We start from the raw sequence: 20,112 nt of genomic DNA, 5'->3' as shown, positions 1-20,112 counted from the left end.
AAAGGGTGTGTGTCATGGGCATTCCCTGGGGACAACTAGCGGTGACACAAAGTGTCCCACTGCTAGTTGTCCCCAGGGAACCAAATGACCATGCTTGTGTGGACGTGGTCACTGTGTTCTTTCATTGCTTTCCTGCTCATCTGGAGACTATGAGAAGAGTTGATAAAGCAGACCTTCAGCATAACTAGTCTTCTGAAGACCATAAACACACTGACTCCTTTTCTTTGAACTGGACTGGTAAAGTCTGTGTGCTCTACCAGCACCAGGGCATGGATAGGTATAAGTTGACAGAGCCTTGCACCAGACAGTAAAGAGATGATCTTAGGAAGGAAGAGCTATCACAAACCATAGGATCATAGGAAAGTAGAGTTAGAAGGGACTTTATGATATTATCTAGTTCAGCCCCATGCTCAAGGCAGGTTTATCCATAATGAAAGCATCCCAGTCAAATGTCTATATAACCTATTCTTGAAAATGGCATTTAATTGGTTGGCGTTGGTCAGGTTTTTTTAAGTAGTCTGTTGTGCATTATATATGTATGCCAGGAAGTTCCTACTCTGAGTTTTAGCATCCGAAGTATACATGAAATAACTCAATAGTCAGCTTTCTTTTGTCAAGTGAGCATGAAGCTGTGGAGAAGTGCCAGGATGAGACATAGAGACTCACTCAGATGCCCAGTTTCCATTAAATGAAATGAAAATCAAGCATCTAAATCCCTTAGGCAGCTTTGAAAATAACTTTCAGTGTTTTCCCTGTTGACAGAATAGATACAGTGTTGAGTAGCACAGTGAAAGCTCCCCAGCTTTGCCCCTCCAAATGGTCTTAGCTCCACACTGGAGAGAGAGTTTTAGGGACTGACAGAACAGCTTTGCATAATAGCTCCATTCCATTGCTGTCATTAGTGCTGAGGTTGCAACCCAATGCAGGTGACATATACATCAGACCCTAGGAGTTCAGTTAAAATTAAACTCATTGTGCATAGGCCCTTGAAGTACCTATCAGATGGCTAAAATATTGATCCCTGCTTTTGAATCAGTGACTTCAAGGTGAAAATCAGCATTCCAGTGAATCATCAACAAACCTTTCCTCTGCCACCTAATCTGATCAGGTTCTTCATACTGTAAGCTGAAGGTACTTATACCTCCTCTAACCCCCTGTCAGGAGCACCTGTCTACAGGGTAAATTTCTCCTCAGAAGCAGGACTGCTTAATGCAGAGAGCACTTTACTTTTAATCTCTGTTTCAAACAAGTAATTAGAAGAAAATAGGTTGCATAGGATCTGCCTCACCCAGACAGATGGCCCCTCTAAAGTTTGTCTACATACAAACATGTATCATTTTAACTATACCAGTGAAGTGAGGAGTACAACACCTCCCTTGGTATGGCTGCTTTTATATTGATTTTGGTGTAACTTAATACCCATATTGGAAGGGAATAAATTGTATGGGTAGAAGCACCCATTTATCTATATCCTGGTGTTCCCCATCTACTATGTATTTGTTAAAAAATACCACATCCCTGCCAGAATTATACCGGCACTCAGTTTGTATTTAGACCAGACATAAACCAGTTTAAAACACATCAGAAAAGTGCTGGGGGAACACTCATGTGGCTAATTTCCAGGTTCTTGTCTGCTCTGTAGATGAATACCCAGCACGGTCATTTTGGCAATTGGTCCCTTTCCCAGGCATTAAATTCACTTTTTTAAAAAAGGAACGAAATTGCCAAATATATTGTTCCGGTAACTGTAACAAAAATGACTTTGACTGTTGCCAGGTTAAGGAGCTCTTGTTAAGTAGCCCCATCAGTGTTACAGTTAATACCTATTGTTGTTGCCAGGCCCCTGTGTTCTAATTTGGGATCACCCACCTTTGAAGTAGGTTAGGTTTTTTCTTTTTCTTTTTTTTTCAAAGTCCTCAGTCCATGATTTAGGCTAGAAGCAAATTGTTCAAAAGCAGCAGGGAAATTTGGCAGGCGTTAACAGAATGAATCAGAATTTATTGCGAATCATTTTATAAGCAGCACTTTCAGTTGTCTGTATAACTATATCCTTTAACTGAAAAAACAATTGGTACAAAATGAGTGCAGTCGTCCTTTGATACAAACAGGAGCTGTTTAATATAGAGCAGCAGTTAACCCTAAAAAAAATTGCTCCTGGGACAACATAAATGAGGGTTTTTTTCTAATCAAGCTACCTCTACATCCACTGATTTCAGAGCAGACTTTGAACTTGCAAGGAGCTCAGTATAGTCTAGGTCCTTTTGGAAAAGCCCCACAATGGTTTTTTGTTTGTAACCTGAAATTGGGACTTCAGTAGGATAACATGAAGTGTAAATCTGGGCAGAATTTGGCCTACCACTTGTAATTCCCCTTTCCTGAATGGTGGCTATGCCTCTAAGAAATTGGCCCGATATTCCTTCTTCATTCTAACCAAGTCTTATTAGGACACAGCCATTTTTAGCTATGCCTTATTCTGATGTAGTAATATGATAAAACACAGCATTTTAGCAATGGTTTATTAAGACTTAGCAGTTCTGGCAAACAGTATTTGTCAGAATTACATAAAATTCAACAATATTAGCAAGCATTATATATTAGCAATCAGTTTTTAAGCTGTGGGCAGCATGAGATTGATCTTCATGAAAAAGGAATGAAATACGGTACACATTTTAACTGCTAATTAATGCACCCAAGAGCCTTGGAAAGGCTGGGGCACTGGGGTTGAACCATACACTTTCCAAGTCAATGGAAGCTTTTCCACTGACCTCAGTGGGTCATGCATCAATTCAGTGAATTATAAGAGGAAAACAATGATGGCTTTGAACCTTTAGCATTTCACACAGGGGCATCAGCTGTATGTCACAGGTGTGTGCAGCTGAGGGGCCTCAATCCAATACCTGCTAAAAGCAATGGAAAGGCTCCGATGGACCTGAATGAGTTTTCGACAAGTACCTCAGAACATATGCCCCAAGTGTGCCTTCAGTGCCAGCTGTGTGAGCATTATAGTAGACCAGAAACCAAAATGAGGATAGAGTGGCTAGCATTTGAAATGTAGCCATATCGAAATATCTAGAGTAGTCCCCTTATTTTTTCCTATTCCCTTCTACAGTATTATTTTGATTTTTTTCTGTCCAAAATTGTATCATTTTTCAGAAATTGAGGAGAAAATTAATGAGATTTTAAAATATTTTTTTAAAACCATGGAAATGTTTACAAAAAATGAAAAATTTCAACAATTTGTCCACAAAAAAAACCCTGCTTTGATTCTGTCTCCCCCCCCCCAGTGGGAAAAAGCTGCTTGCTCAGAAGCTGCTTTTGCGGTTTATTGACTATACACTGGAAGAGTTTGATGCCAGTCCCCAAAAAACTAGTCAGCATTAGTTGCAATCAGTCATTTGTATAGCACTATATACAGGCATGTCGCTAGACAGCACTAAGCCAGTGCCAAGTAGATAACAGGTTCCTGTATCAAAGGCTTTGCAATCTACAGGGACAAATGAAGACAAAATATGCATGAGACAATCCAGAAAAAGGGCAGGATTGTGCCTTAAAGCAAGAGAGAGCCTGCAGCCCCACTTCTCCAGGAGAGATTATGTCTCAGAGGACTCAGTCTCTCCTATAGCATAGGGTGGAAGTGCAAAAGCTTTGCTATCCTGTGTAACAAGGCTATGTAGATTGGTGCATGTTTTGGGAGGGAATGTTTTGGGAACTGATTTGCTAATTCTTGGGGGTGTATTGAGGGAGAACATTTGACTGATCACAGGGCCTGTGGCTAACTACTTCTCCAATGGGAAAAGTAGGGAGTAAGAGATGCCTTGCAATCAGTTGTGCATTTACAAAATGGCAGAAGGTAGTCTTGGCCTAAATCAGGCATGGCTTTAAGTGAGCTATTACTTCTGAGGTGAGGCTCAGATTCTATTCCCCGTCTGAAAGGGTGATCTTGAGCAAGCCACTCACTCTCTGTGCCTGTCATCCCCTCGCTGTGCCTCACTTTCCCATTCTGTAAAATGAAGATTATGATATTTTCCTCCCTTTTAAAGAGTTTCAGCACCTAATGGGCACGTCTACATGATATGCTTTACTGTGCAGTAGAGCTAATTACTGCCCAGTAAGTGTCCATGTCTACATGTGCAGACACTTACTGAGCAGTAATTGGCTCTAATCATGAGTAAATTTGGTACCTGCAAATGCAAGTAGCAAATTTACTCATGATTTGTAACTGCACAGTACCACACATGTAGATGCCTGGCTGGAAGCAGTTGTGCTCCCAGTCAGCCAGGCAGCAGGGGGTGGGAGATTGCTCCCTGCCCCTGGGAGCTGCCTGTTGCTGAGGCAGGCTCTGCCACAGGAACCTGGCTGGGGACAATCTCCCCCTGCACCAGCAACATGAAGCTTGGCACATGACCACAGAGCTGGCACTGGGATATGAGGAACTCCCAGCCCCCACCCTGTGATCATGGAGTGGGGGCTGCGACGTACCTGCTGCCAAAGCGGGAGGATATTGTCCCCGCCCAGGCCCTATTGGCGAAGTGCACCCTGACAGCAGGCAGCTCCCAGGGGGCAGGGAGAATTGTCTCAGTCCCCACCAGGCAACAGCTGTCCCCTGGCCCCTGGGCTAGTAGTCAGGGGGAGCCTAGAGCTCTCCCTGGATGCTCCAGGGGTCTGTTGCAGCACTGCAGGGAGTGGAAACAGTCTGCCACTAGGAGCAACAAATCTGCTCCCACATCCCTGCACATGTAGACATGTGCACAGGAGCATTTACTCTCGAGTAGTTCACTTGAGAGTAAATTGCTCCCAGATCTTTTGCATGTGTAGACACACCCACTGATGACAAACCTTGTACAAGAGCCAGATATTACCATATGGTCTCACATAGAAAATATACTTTTCCCCAAAAATCAAGCCCCAAAGTTGGGGCATGTGTGTTTGGCGGGGAGGCTGATTTTCTAACTGAAATAAAAGCACCCTGCTTTGCTTCTTGCTCCACATTTCAGCAGCTGTTGCATTACTATTCAGAGAGCAGAGGGAGTAAATTGATTTAAAGTCTTATTATTCTTCGCTTTAGACATGTTCACAATCTTCTCTCCTTTTTTAATGATCTTGATGGTCCACTAATCAAGCTAACCTTTCTTAAGACAATTTTGTTGTCTGCTTGCTGCTTCTTGTTTCTCTCTTCCTATTTCTCAGCCTCAGAGACTCTTTAGCTCTTTTCAGAAACATAGATCTAATCATGGAGATCAGTCTTCAATAGCAACTAGGGTTTCCGCTTTAGTTAATCAGGAAAGGGAGGGTGATTCAGATGAAAATTAGGATCTGAACCTATTTTGTAAAGTGATTATTCTGGAAAAATATATTACCTTCATTCTGCCTTTCAAAAACAAGATATGTATTATATTTTGAAGGATCTTGTATGTGAGAAAATACAGTATTTATATTTATATGTGCAGAAGTAATTAGCCAAGTTAGCCTGAAGTCAGGGTGGTAGAAGGTAGGGTGGTGTGGCACCTTATAAACTAAGTTGTTCAGTGAGGCATGAGCTTTCATAGGCAACTTTGTCATATGCTAGGACTTTTTATTACAAATTATGGTTTTAAAAAAAATCCCTAGGTCTTTCTCTACTGGGAGCATTTGAAAAGTGTTATAATAATTTCACAGCCAATTTCAAAATGGTGCAGTTGTTTGCATTTTACAGGGCTCTAGCTGAAACTTTTTTTAAATGTTTTTTAAAAATGTTTTAAATTGCTCTTCTCATATTTTTTCACTACTAGTTGCAATAAGTGAATAATAACCAACACTGAGCAAAGTTTCTTTCTTTTTTTGCTCACTTGTCAAAATGTTTTCAACTTCACCCTTCAGCCAGGTAGAATGTTTACAATGGATTCTTTTTTTCCATTTGCTCTCCTGGAACTTTTCCAAAGCTGAAGAAGTTTTGTAAAGTTGTATAGAAGAGAAACAAGGAGAAACTTGAAACCTTGAAATATTCATTCTTTCTTTTTTTAATTATAGCAAAAGGAGAGGATGTGGGGGGGAGAAGAAAAGCATGAATTTAAGAAAAAAGCTGTTTGGGTGGAAATAAAATTAAATGAAAATGCATTTTGAAGGTAAATTAAATTTCATTTGAATTTAAAATTTTCCCATAAAAATGAAAAAACAATTTTTCTGGTAAAACTTTATTTTAAATTAAATACAGTTTCATCATAAAAATATCTGGTTTCATAGTTGCATAGTACAGTAAAATCTTTGTTATCTGGCATGAGTAGGGTTAGGAGGTGCTGATTATCTAAAAATTCTGGTTATCTGAGAGTTATATGGAAAACAGTGCCATATTTGTACTGCAAATACTTGATGCACATGTGTATGCTCATGCTGGATAAACTCAGCAAAGATTCTGGTTGCTAAAGTGAGGATTTGTATTGGGGGATACTGGACATTCTGGTTAATAGAGTATTCTGGTTAGCAACATGCCAGTTAACACAGCTTTTACTGTATTTTAATTTCTAATTTAGTTCTTATTTTCAACCTCACTCCCAAGCTATGTGGAGAAGGGGGGTCATAAGGAATCTTCTGCTTTCCCCTACTGTTTGCATCAAGGACTTGCAAACTGGGAAAGAAAAGTCTTTCATAGCCCAGACCCAGCTGTTTGCCAGTTCATCATTCACATCTGGAAGCCAGCTCTAGGAGAACTTCTATACAGTGTTTATAGGACTGATCCTACACCACTGAAGTGAAGCAGAGGATCGGCTGCTAATGTCAGTGGGAGAAGGGTTAGAGTGCATTAGTTTTGTTTGTTGTCCCTCAGGTACACCTGAGTCTAGTTCAGAAGTCAGATGCTTTTTATTATGCTGAGACACATTTCCAGTGGTGTAGGTCTACCTTTTTTGTTCTTGCATGCTGGATCAACCATCCTGTTCAATATACTTGGTTTTTTTAGAAGAATGTAGTTACTGTCTCATAATGCTGCAGGTCTTCCATTTTCAGAGGCTGGAATTTCTGAGGTTTAAGACACTGAGTTTTCTGTAAATAAAAATGCATTTGAAACCTTAATACCTTTGGCTCAAATGTAACCAGTATTTTTAAATATAATTAATATATAATAAACTATAATTTCTACATACATTTTATAAAATGACAAGAAAAAAAGTAAATTTAAACAGGAAAAGGGCAGATTATATATTTTTCATGAGGTTATGAAGCCATTTCTAAATACTTCCCCAGATGAAAAAGTAGATTCTTCAGTAAGACTTGGGCTCCTGGATCTCTTTGATGTGTCCCACCAAAATTCACACTGTAAGATCAGCTGAATATATTTCATCAGACCTTACTTTCCAATATGTCTATGTTCAGGGAGCCACTATAGTGGCTATGCATGGATACAAAAGTCCTTTCAGACCCAGTTGCAGAACTGAGGCTGAATAAATCAGGCTAAGATGTTTAAAGGAATCTAAATGTTCAGTTGTTAGACACCTAATCCACTTAGTGCCATTTGAAAATCCCAGCCATAGCTTGATAGCCAGTTCTTTGACTCACCTGTGTAATAATAAATACCAAAACCCTTTCAGACAGTATTTGCTGGTGTTGACTAGATTTGGTAGCTTGACATGTTCCTGTGAACCATCCGTCACAGGGGGGGCAGAAGGATATACAGGGTGGGGACATGCAGAAAGTAGCTTGTCATCTGATAATCCAGGATCAAGAGATGGAGTTTATAAAAATATTATTAAATGAAATAAAAATAAAAAACCTCATTAGAGCTTCCATCATTTGCCAGTGCACCACCCTTTCTCTGAACTTGGTGAGAAAATGCTTCTCCAGGAACTTCTCTTAATTTGCTTTTCTGACTCCTCATTACATCTCAGCCTAGCATATCTAGCCATTGGTATTCTGCAAGCTTCTAAAAAAGTATTGGTACTACAACAGCATGTAGGGATCCATTCTGAGTCAAGGCATCCACATTGCACTGAGCACTACACAAATACAGAATGAGAGGTGGTCCCTTTTCTGAGGACCTTACAGTCTGAATGGACACACCTACATCTTATGATGGGACAAAAGAGGATGATGCTTTTTTGTGTATCAGCTGCCCTGTGGTAACTGCCCATGTGTACAACCTCATTCTGTCACAACTGGAAGTTAAACCATGACAGACTGGGCATGTCTACTCATGTATTTGATCCAAGATCATTTTACTCGTGAGTAAACTACTCACAAATAAACACTCCAGGGCAGGTGTCTACACATGCAGGGAAGAGGAAGAAGATTTGCTGCTAATGGCAGCAAACTGCTCCCACTACATGGAGCCCTGCAATGGGCCCCTACCACCACCTGGGGGACCTCTAGGTTCCCTCTGGGTGCTAGCCCAGGGACTGGCAGGTAGTACTAGGCCAGGAGACAATTGTCTCCTGGCCAGGGCTGGGACATTACACCCTTTCCATGGAGGCTGCCTGATGCCAGGGTGAGGACAATGTCCCTCTGCCCTGGCAACAGGGAGTTTCTGGCCCTTGCTCCCCAGTCAGAGGCAGGGGACTTGGAAAGAGCTGCAGGGGAGGGGCAGGTCCCAGCCCCCTGCAGCCATCCATGAGTGGGGCACCTAGCCTGCCCCACCCACAGACTGGGGCAGGGGACCTGGACATACCCCACCCCTGCAGCTCTTTCCAAGCCCTATTCCTTGATTGGGGCACGGGGCTGGGACCTGTCCCTGATCAGGATAGTTCCCAGCCCCAGCTCTGCAATTGCAAAATGGAGGCTGGGGAGCCTGGTCCCCACTCAGCTCTGTGAGCATGGAACTGGGTGGAGAACAAGCTGGGAGCTTGTTCCCCTTTCAGCTCTGCGAGCACAGATCTGAGAGGGAAATAAGCTCCCCAGCCTGTTCCCCGCTCAGCTCAATGCTGACAGAGCTGGGCAGGGAGCCAGCTCCTCAGCCCCCACCAGACTGGAGCGCCCAGTGCCAGCTGTGCACCATGGGGCCAATACTGGGAGGCTCTCATCTCCCAGGCTGAGCTCCATGGACGTGGGGCTTGGGGTAGGAGACCCTTATCTCCCAGTGCCAGCTCCACAACTGTGGGGCTGGCGCTGGAAGATCTTTATCTCCCAGCACCAGCTCCATGACTCCAGGACCAGTGCTGGGAGACCCTTATCTTCCAGTGCTAGCTCCACATCACAGGGTGCTGGGACATAAAGATCTCTCAGCCCCTAGTCCCCAACTGTGATCTTGGAGCAGGGGGCTCAGAGCTCCCTGCTGCCAGTGCACAAGGACATAGTCCCTGCCCAGGCTCTAGTGGTAGGGTCTGCCCTGGCAGCAGACAGCTCTCGGGGTCAGGGATCAATCTCTCATCCTCTGGTAGTTGGCTTACCAGGACCAGATTTGCTTTGGTATCTACACAAGTGCTGCTGCACCATTACTAACTGAAAGTAAATTTGCATTTTCAGGTAGCAAATTTACTCATGATTAGCAAGGTTTACTGCATAGTAAGAATGTGCATGTGTAGATGCACATGCTTACTGTGCAATAAACTATGCTACTGTGCAGTTAAGCATCTCATGTAGATGCGCACACTAGCCCTTAATGAAGGAAAGTAAGCTGCTACAATCCAGCTTTCACTTCCTGTGGGATAAGAGCATATGTACAGGCAGCTGCCACAGAGCAGCTGTGGATGGTAAAGCCCTGTTTGCTTTCACTCTGCAGTAAGTTACATGTGCATCCATGACCTTAGTGAGTTCATAGCACAAATCATCCCATCCTCCCATTGGCTAGAAAGAGGGTGAGTAGTATAAAACAACACTGGAAATGTCCTTGATGAAGATTTCCAAACTACATTCTCTTGGCAGAAGTTTCTGTTTAATCCCCAAGTAACAGGATGTTGCAATCAGGGCTGGTATTGGCATTTCTTATGAAGCATTATGCCATCCACCCTTCCCAGAAATGTGCTGACTCCTGCCCTACTCACACAAAACACAATAAAAACTGTCCTTCTCCTTCTCCATCATGATCCAATCCAACTCCATGTGAATGAGAAGAAAGAACAAAAGCTTACATCTTCTATGTGAATACAGTAGCTCTCAGTTCCTCAGAGTCAGGGTCACCCTGTTATCCCTATGTCTGTCTCTGTTTTAATGGGAAAATGTTTAGTCCTATTTATGTTAAGTCTACAGGCCTTCTGAAAGAGGAAGGGTAGTTGTGCATGGGCCGTCTATTTGGGGTGCAGCCATCTGAGTCGAATTCCCTTCTATAGTAGACTGTCCCTATGTGAGATCTTGGGCCTGTTACCAGGGCCAAATTAATGCATAGGCAAACTCGGCACATGCCTAGGGTCCTGAGCTGCGCGGGGGCAAGGGGGTGTTCTTCCCTCCACAGCAGCAGCATGAATGTCCCCATCTGGCTCCCTTCCCTTCCCTCCCTTCCCCTCTGAAGGCCTTGCTGCGGTGGTGGCTGCTTCTTAGCAGTGGCTCCAAGACCCACTGCCTGAGGGAGGCAGTGCTGGGATGGGGAGAGGGGTCTTGACCAGCCCAGGGCCCACAAGTTTTTTTGCCTAGGGCCCACTAAAGGGTTAATCCATCCCTGCCTGTTACCCTGTCTTGCCATGATTTAATTCTCTTTGTGTAAACTGTGGAGGGATCCATACCTCACAGGAGTGAAGTAATCCTGATTTCATTAACATTTATGAGTACCAAGCTAGGGAGAAAACCCCCCATCTCCATAAAATAAAGCACATAGCTGAAATCCTCCCATTGGTAGGCTATAGTAGACTCTCATATGGGTGCCTGCCCACAGTGCAATGGACAAGTCTCTACCTTCAGCTACACAAAGCCATTCAAGGACAGGGAGAAGGGGAACTCCCTTTCTAAGTACAACAAAACCACCTAGATCAAAAATACCTTCCACCATGGCGGTGATCCTAACATCTCCCCTGGGAACCTACCACAAGAATAGATTAGTGCAGCCTACCTGAATAAAATGTATGGCAGTGCCCATGGAGTGCAGTCCCCTAGTGCCAACTCTTTCTAAAGTCTTGGTAAGCCACTACATTGCATATATTTCAACTTCCTCTTTACTCCCATAGCTGAGCTACACCTTTCTTTCCCATTGCCACTATTCCTATTTTGTCACGAGCCTTAAATATCTGGCAAAGATCACCAAACAGGGCCCCAAGAATTCACCCAGAGTCCCTCTGTTGCTTCCACTCTCAGCCTGCCCTGTATGATTAGTGTGCCCCCCTGTATGATGAAGCCAGATCAGGTTGCTCTATACCTCATCTGCATATCAATTTTTGAAGGATCCCAGGACTTATGACAAGAACACCCAGTTTGAGTCATGACTCGGGACTAATTATCACATAGCTCCTTTGTGAGGGGTATCTGGAGTACACACACATACTGAGTGGTGCTGAGCTGTGAAGTCACCATATCTTGAAATGCTGCGGACTCTTTCGGGGCCCAGCCCAATTTTCCATATGGTAAATTACAAGCCTTTTGGTCCTGGACTAATATCATGCATAGTTTGTATTTTCTCTAAGTAGGTGCCAAAATGCTAGTTAAAAGTGTGTTTGTGGAGTACCTGTCCTAAATCTTGCAGCAGTTTCAAAAAATGTAAAATATGTTAATTATGAGTAAACTAAATATATGATGACTATATGCAAATTGCTACAGCTATATTTATTTCAAGGTCAGTTTTTTTCATACATGTTCCTCACTTCTATGTGCTCAGGGAGAGCAGCATCTGAAAGTAAGAAGGCAGGGGACAGGCTACAGGGTGAAGAAGTTAGGGAGAGCAGAGGGCAAAGGGCTAATAAATCTGACCCCCCAGATTTATTTTCATTGCTGTAGCAGTGGGAAAGGGACAAATTCAAGACAAACCCCCAATAATTAGTGTCTATCCCTGGAAAAGTTTATCAAATTTATAAATTTTCTATATATAGAATCTAATTATTGGGCAGTCATCTTACAATCCGGGTCATTTTATATTCAAGTAAATATGTTATTGACCCGGACTGGGGGTCTAATACATACACTTCTGCACAGCAGGTGAGCACTGAATTCCGATAGGGTATTGTATGGATTGGGAAAGAGAAGGAAAGCAAATGTCTGACAATGTATGCAATGATGAGAACCAATAAGTTTGACAAAAGGTGACATGAGGGAAAAAGAAATTAAATTATAACAAAGGAAAAAGGTAAGTAGAAAGAATACATTAGGAAAAGGAATCAGAGTATAGTAGAGTACTCAAAGGAGAATAGGAAGTCTTTTATCACTTCTGGTTCCCCATTACATGTAAACCTTTCTCAATCCCCTAATAAACTCATCCCCTTAGAACCACTCTAGGACAAGAGTCTTCATTTTCCATTATGAATATTTGACCACCCTATCAACACACATTTTATTTTTAGGATTCAATTCCCTCATTGCCCAAATTCTCCATGCCTTTCCTCTCCCCACTTCACCTGGTCAGTGCTAGAGCCAGGGAAGTTTCTCAGTAATGGCACAACCTCACTTGAACTAAGGTTTAGGACTCTGTCCCAATGCATTCTGGGGCATCTCACTCCCAGTCTGTCAGAGGGAAAGTGCTGCATCGGCAGTATGATGAGATAGTTGTTTGGAGGTCCTGTTTCAAAAGTGCGATGAGTGAAAGGTTCTCTATTATCCTAGAAGTTGTATAACATTAGATAGAAGCAGGCTTACTGGCTGATAACCACCCTACACAGCTAGAGGAGTAGAGAAAGCCATCCAGGTCCTCCTCAAATGGAGAAGGAAGCCATTGCCCTTCCAAACCTCCTTCCCTGCTGAGTTAATGTAAACAGGCAAGGGCTGGGGCCCTTTGGATGGAAGTGTATGTTTGATGGGGAAGAACTGTGCTACCTGAAGCCAGTTTAGCAGCAATTAGATGTCCAGCATCTTCCTCTAACACAGGAAAAAAACCCAGAGGATCAAAATGTATCAAAGCACTTCAGGATCTCCTAAAGGAATTCAGTTTTAAAATGGCTGTAGGTTCAGGGGACTTAAAAGTAAATCTGAACTGTTTTGCCTCCCTCTATATTGGGAAAGCAGTAGTTAATGCATAGTTAAACCAGTAATCCACTGTCAGGAAGATACCCACCATTCTTAAGTACTAGAGCAAGACTCTGAACATTATGTGAAAGTACCACTTATGGGGTCATCAGGGTAGACTGAACCAGGAATCCTACAGCTATAAATAGGGCTGACCCTAGGAAGGTATGGGGCCCAGGGCAAATCAGCCTACGCTGGGCTCCCTTAACATTGCATGAGGCCCATGGGACTCCTGCAAAGGCAGGGCATGGGCTGGGGTCTCCCCCATGCCTGGGAGGGGGTCTCTGTGCTTCTTCCATGATATAGGGCAGAGTTGCCAGCACCAGGCAGGCCTCACAGAAGGGGCTACAGCCACTCCACCTGCCTCCACAGGGTCCCCCACAGCATGGGGCATGGGGCATGGGGCATTCACCCTGATTCGCTGTACCTAAGGGACAGCCCTGGCAATAATGCCTTAGTTTGAGCTAAGCAGGTTTTTATAGTAAGGCAGTAGCACACTCATAACCCTCTGTATGTTATCTAGCCAATAGAAGGGGACAAATAGATGTGCTGTTTGAACCATTATTACAGTTGTATGGTTTATTTTACTCCATGCTTTGAACTCTTTGGGAATAGTTGCATGGCCCATGCACATTGTAACCATCTGAAACAAAGCTGGCTCAGTGTGAAACCAGTTTCCCTAAAGTTGCTAGTACAAACACTAGAGCTTTACATCTACTCTCAGCATGATTTACAGGGTGTTGTCACAGCTCTCTCAGAAAAAAAAACCCATCAGTGAGAGGCAGGTGATAGAAAAGAGCATTTGCTAATGTTGAGATGGTGAGGGTGTGCTGGATACAAGACATTATTGATTTGAACACATTGTATATGCAGGGTCAGTAATTTCTGTGAACACAGAGTGCCTTTTGAGCTATGATGATAATTATGTCATTTTGCCTTTGTTTGATAGGAGGACTGTGAAGGCCTCTCAAGTATGGAGCACCATGGATGGGTCCCTGGGTTCCTTTAAGTAGATGGGCTATAATACGTGGAGAAAGCTGCACCACAGAGGATGCAGTATGGATGCTAGAAATCAGAAATCACCATGCTGGATCTTTATTTGGTGTAAACTGATGAAGAGCCACTGGCTGATGCACTTTGAAGTCTGCTGAGCTAAGTACAGGCATTCAAAAAGCTCAAGGTGGGATCAAAGTAACACAGTTTTCTGTAAGCAGCATGGTTTAGACTGGTGGTGAACAGAACACACATTCGCCCTTGTACAAGGGGGGATCTTACACCAGGTTCCACCATTTTTAAACCCATCTATGTGTGCCGAACTTCTGTTCTGGTATGAATATAGACTATAGACTAGTTTCTGTTCATTTATACCAGTAAAAGTGTAATGTTTGTACCTGGTCCTGGACAGAGGTGGGCAGATATCCTCATTAGGGAACATGGCAGACTCACTCAGTGGGCCAGTGTGTAGAGGTTGGGCCCAATACTCCATTTCCTCCCTGCCCCTCCTGACTTTCATTGGACTATCTTTCACACCATGGAGCTCATAGAGGAAATAGTTCTTTAGATCTAAGTAAAGCTTCAGTGGTGGTCATTACTTTGGGAGGGAACATGGGAAAGCTCTTTACATGCCTGTAGCAGCTCAGTTCAGTCTTGTGCCATGTGAGTATGTTGTATATGTTTCCAGTGTTCTGCCTGCCCCTGAGTCCCCCAGCCCATTGCTGTAGTTGTACATATGCACCTTCTTGTCCTTCAAAATGTATTCATTTCCCTTGTTGCCAACTGGAAGGCCCAAGCAAGCATCCAGGAAAGCTGACCCTTCAAATGATGGATTCTGATGGCTTTATTCACATGGAATAGCACCATGTGACTTCAGGCAGGGAGATTATGAGGAGATGGTCCTTAGTGACTAGCAGGGAAACAATTAATCAAAGTACACAACACAAATTACCAATGAAAAATAGAGCTTTTGGAAAAAATAATTTATTCCAGTTATGGTAACAATGGTGCACTTCCTTTATAGTGGGTTGCAGAGCTGAGGGACTACAGCTTTCATGAGGCTGATATTCCCATTCCTATGTGGTGTGAGAGAAACCTTAACTCCCAACACATTGGCCAGTACAGATGAACTAACATGTGTGGTGAAGGGAGGAATCTGGGCATTTTACTCTTGCGGGACATTCTCTCACCTATCGTTCAATCCCTGGTCTCCCCCTGTGCTGGCCCTTTCTGAAGTCCCATGGTAAACTACAATCAAAACCACGAAAATCAGTAGATTTGCTTACTTTCTTAAGCTTGCCTCCCTGATCTCCCACATGCATTCTCTCAGTGCTAGACTGTAGGATGGCCTGTGGAGGGCTTCTTCAATCTTTCCTGCTGGAGTGATGAAATTGGTCTCTCTTGCTGGCACATGGAATATTTAATTATGTATACAAAGCAGAATAGCTTTGACAGAAGAGACTGAAAGCCTCTCACCTAGAATGCCCAATAGCCTCATCATTAGGGACACTTATCTCGGCTGTGGGAGACTGGGTTGTTGGATAAAATGGAGGATGCACACATTCCTGCCCCAAAAGTCTTGTCTAGCTGGATAGCTCTTGTGCCAGGCCCAGTTCAGTATGCATGCTGTGTTGGTTCCTGTGGCTCAAATCCTAAATACCTATCTAAATACCTTTGAGCATTTACTCCTAAATACCTTCAGTATATAGCTAATATAATTCTTATCAACTTCCAATAGCTTAACGATTTTACTCAGTTTAAATGATGAGGATTTAAAATGTCACCTGAGTGAAAAGACCCAATTAAAACCATAGCCTCATCATATTCCTTAAACATGCGTTTGCAATGCTGTATTTACATTAGTGTCAACCTTCATTTAAATGCCGCATAACTGTATTTGCTCCCTTAAATTCATTCACCAGGAACACAGCACAAAGCACTTGGCATTAAGAGCACTTTCTCTTTGTCTTTTGCCAAGTGGTTTGGGGAATTAGCACCATAAGTAACTAGTGGTAAGTGTCAGTCAGTCTCTTTAATGTCTCATTAATTTACCTGTCTTAGTTGTAGAAGGGATGACCAGGAACTAAAGCATATAGAAATACAGGGACAGAGAACAGGAAGGACCCTCCCAGGCTATCAGGCCCAGTCCCTATGCTTGTAGGTTATCCACTTTGATCCCCCTCCTACCACAGCCACAAAGCACTCTATGAGAGAACCCTACTGAGCTGTGGGTAAAGTGTAAGAGAGACCAGTGCACAATCAGTGTCTTGCCATTGCAATGGCAGGAAATTTGTTAAAATATAATCAAAGGATCCTGGGCAGGAGACCACTCCCACAGAAAAAGGTAGAATAACCCAAGTCTTTGCTAATCTGATCTAGGAAAAATATTCCTGATCTGGCCATTGGTTTGATCTTAAGCACATCAGCAAGACAGGTGCATAAGAAGTTTCTTGATAATGGTAGGAGCACCAGTACACCCTCGCTATGCTCTCACCTTTAGCAGTGGTCTAGGACCAGGCCTGTCCAGTCATGTTGTCCCTTCCATAATCTTGCTGAGCTCCATCTTGAGGTTCTTTGTCCCCATTGTTTTTGTGGAAGACCATTCCAAAACTTCACTCCTGTGACCATTCAGAGCCTTCTCATTTCCTGTCTAAAATTGCTTTGACCTCTTTGTAGCCACCTGATCTTGTGCCAATAGTGTTCTTAAAGTTAAATAGCTCTTTCCCCTCCCTGATATTCACCCTGGAAAGAATTTACCCCTTCTTTCTCAGCCTTTGTTTTGCTAAACTAGAAGGGCCAATCTCTTTGAATCTCTTCTCCCAAGATAGGTTCTTCATTCCCCTAACCATCCTTGTTTGAACCTGTTCCAGTATGAATTTCTCTTTTTTAACATAGCTGATCAGAACTGTACATAACTTTCTAAATAGTGTTTTAATGCCTCACTAATTTACCTGTCTCAGCTCCAGAAAGGATGACCAGAAACTTGAACGTAGGAACGTGCATGATCTCCACATATTGCTAGATCCTAAGCTACTATAAATCAGTACAGTTCTGTCAAGATCAGTACAGCTATGCTGATTTATAGAAGCTGACACATTGGATACGCTATTTAATGCTGTTATTCACTGTTTATACAGATACTTCAGTTTATCCTCACCTCTCATTCCATTTTGACATTGCTAACCCCCTAATGGAAAGAGCTAGCTGAGGACTTGCACAGACTTAGTTCTCTACAGGCCAGAAAAACAGCTGCTGAGTCAATGGGTGTTCCCTGATATAAAGATAAAAATTTATACATGTTAGGGCCTTACCTACCTGAGCAATCACCTGCCCCCATGGGACATGCCACTATCAAACACTATGACAGCTGAGGTACTAGAGTGGTACAAGTAGGGTGGGGGTACCAGTAAGGCATTTTCAGCAAAGGCCCCACTGCTATGCATTTCACTCCCCATGTTAATTCTTACTAACATAAATCTAGAAACTCCAGGGCCAGTGGCAAAGTTCCTGTTTTGTAAAAGGAACTTGAAAAAAGGGGTGAATTTGTAAGGGTGTAATCTCAGCTTTTGAGTCACCTTGTTTGCTGCAAGTGGGCTGTGTTGAATCACATGCCATACTTTATTTTATGGCAGCGTCAAAGGTGCCTCAAGTACATAAATGAACTCCCTTTTTTAGGCGTCAGTATAAATCCAAATAACTCCCTCCTAATGGCCAACTAATCCTCTTGCAACCAACTAAGTGACCCTGGCATGGAGCATCTACAGCCTAACTTTTAGTTTCCAGGCCAATGGAGTGGGATCTGGGCCCCTGTATTAGACCCTCAAGTACTATACATAGTACATAGAAAGTGTTATGTGCCTTAGAATGGGACCAAGAAAAAAACCAGGAGGCAGACTGGGGAGCTGCCTTGGGCTGCCTGGGAAAATACTGAGAATAGAGGTATAACTTAAATCTCTTCCATCTCCCTGGTTTATGTGCACTACTCAGAGCTCCTGAAAGGTGCCTTCTTCTATGCACATTCACAGCACAAAACCTGTGCCCTCTCTTTCATATATGAAGCAGAGATCACTCCTTTAAGGGTCAAGGTAAGACACTCCTCTCTTTCATGCAATAGCTCAGTAGCTACACAGCTCCCCCAGAATGCTGGAGGCCTTGGATCAATTCCCTCCTTTACCTGAGAAAATTCAAACCCACACTTCCCACAGAAGTGACCTAACCACTAATCTATAGGCTACTCCAGGTGATGGGAACCTCTCCATGCCCCGTACTGAGGGTATTCTACTCAGCAGGTATGTCTATGTGTCATTAATGCACCGTAATTACAGGGTTGCTGGTTGTAGCCATGTAGGTCTAAGGACATAGGCAACCACAGTTCTTTGGGTAAATGTGATATCTTTTATTAAAACAACTAAATAGTTGGAAAAAGGGTATTTGCAAGCTTTTGGACACAAACACCCTTCTTCAGGCATTGGGAGAGTCGGCTGTTCTTCTGAGTTCTCCAAAATAGAAAAGAAGCTAAAAGTGTGACAAGAAGTCTGTGAAAATGTAAGTGAGTGGTGGTTTGAAAGACAGTGAGTAGAGATAGGAGGGAAGGGGAAGGAGGGAATGTGTGAAGGAATGTAAATGGTAAGCTTCAGGCAGGTAACTGATGAATCAGATGTGAATATCCATGTAGTTGTCATGGGTGATCTAAATTACCCAGACATCTGCTGAGAGGAGCAGTCAGCCAGGTTGGACCGCTGACGGAGGCTCCTGGCCAAGATACAGAACCTCCACTTAACCCAGGAGGTGCACAGTCCTACCAGGGGGCAGTGCCCTGCTGGACCTGGTCCTGGCCACAGGCAACAACCTGGTAAGAGGGCTCCAGGTCCTCAACCACCTGGGCAATAGCAACCATTGCTTGCTGGAATTCACCATCCAGCACAGGGTGTCAAGGGCGTGCAGCAAGGTGGTAGCCCTAGACTTTAAGAAGACCAACTTCAATAAGTTGAGATTAGTGGGAGAGGCACTGGGGTCCTTGAGGGTAGGGGAACTCAGTGCCCAAGATGAATGGTCGTTCCTTAAGGAGACAATACTCAGAGCCCAAGGGGTGACAATCCCAATAAGAAGCAAGAGGGGCAAGAGTGCCCAAAAGCCCCCCTGGCTCACCAAAGGCATTCATGAATTCCTGATTGCTAAAAAGGAGGCATACACCCAGTGGAAGGGAGGGGCTATCACCAAAGAGGAGTATACCTCCACTGCTCGGGTGAGTAGGGGGGCTGTTAGAAAAGCTAAGACAAATACGGAGCTAGGGCTAGCATCAAGGATCAAAGATAATAAAAAGTCCTTTTTTAAATATATAGGGAGAATGAAAAAGGCACCGGGTAATGTGGAGCCCCTGCAGGATATGCTTGGCAATCTGGTGGTTGCACCGGAGGAGAAAGCAGACCTCTTTAACAAATTCTTCGCTTCCATTTTCTTGTGCAGGGACTGGAACTCCCTGACCAAGATTCCAGACAGACTCGGGAGAAAGGCCACCAGGCCTAAGGTCGGGGAAGACCAGTTTAGAGAGCTTCTGGAGGGGCTGGACATATTCAAATCAGCAGGTCCAGATGCTCTCCACCCTAGAGTATTGAGGGAATTGGCAGGGGTTATTGCAGGGCCCTTGGCACTGCTTTACAAGCACTCATGGTGCTCTGGCCAGGTGCCAGATGACTGGAAGAAAGCCAGCATGGTCCCCATCTTTGAAAAAGGGAAGAGGGAAGACCCAGGCAACTATGGGCCCATTAGTCTTACTTCAGTCCTAGGGAAACTGTTTGAGAAGATTATCAAGGAGCACATCTATGATGGGCCAGCAGCATGGATGATGCTCAAGGGCAACCTGCACAGTTTCATTAGGGACAGGTCCTGTCAGACCAAGATGATTGCCTTCTACGATCAGGTCACAAAAGCATTGGACGCAGGTGTCACGGTGGATGTAGTCTTTCTGGACTTCAGCAAGGCCTTTGACACTGTCTCCAACCCCATTCTCATTAAAAAACTAGGTGACTGTGGCATTGATGCCTACACAGTCAGATGCATTGCAGATTGGCTGAAGGGTCG

General features: G+C 43.7%; 1 long non-coding RNA gene across 1 annotated transcript in view; it reads right to left on the bottom strand.

Annotated features, from left to right (window-relative positions):
• Nucleotides 1-6,929: 6,929 nt before the first annotated feature.
• The window catches only part of LOC109296634, a 72,963-nt gene continuing 59,780 nt past the window's right edge, over nucleotides 6,930-20,112 (bottom strand). The window contains exon 2 of the long non-coding RNA XR_002097007.1: nucleotides 6,930-7,014. This is a non-coding gene — a long non-coding RNA (uncharacterized LOC109296634). The remainder of the gene's footprint in view (nucleotides 7,015-20,112) is intronic.

This window comes from Gavialis gangeticus, unplaced genomic scaffold, assembly GCF_001723915.1.
Source record: "Gavialis gangeticus isolate Ggan-Ray unplaced genomic scaffold, GavGan_comp1, whole genome shotgun sequence".
In the NCBI taxonomy this organism is placed as follows: Eukaryota; Metazoa; Chordata; order Crocodylia; family Gavialidae; genus Gavialis; species Gavialis gangeticus.
Note: the sequence above shows the minus strand (reverse complement) of the source record. Positions and strands in the feature narration are given on the sequence as shown.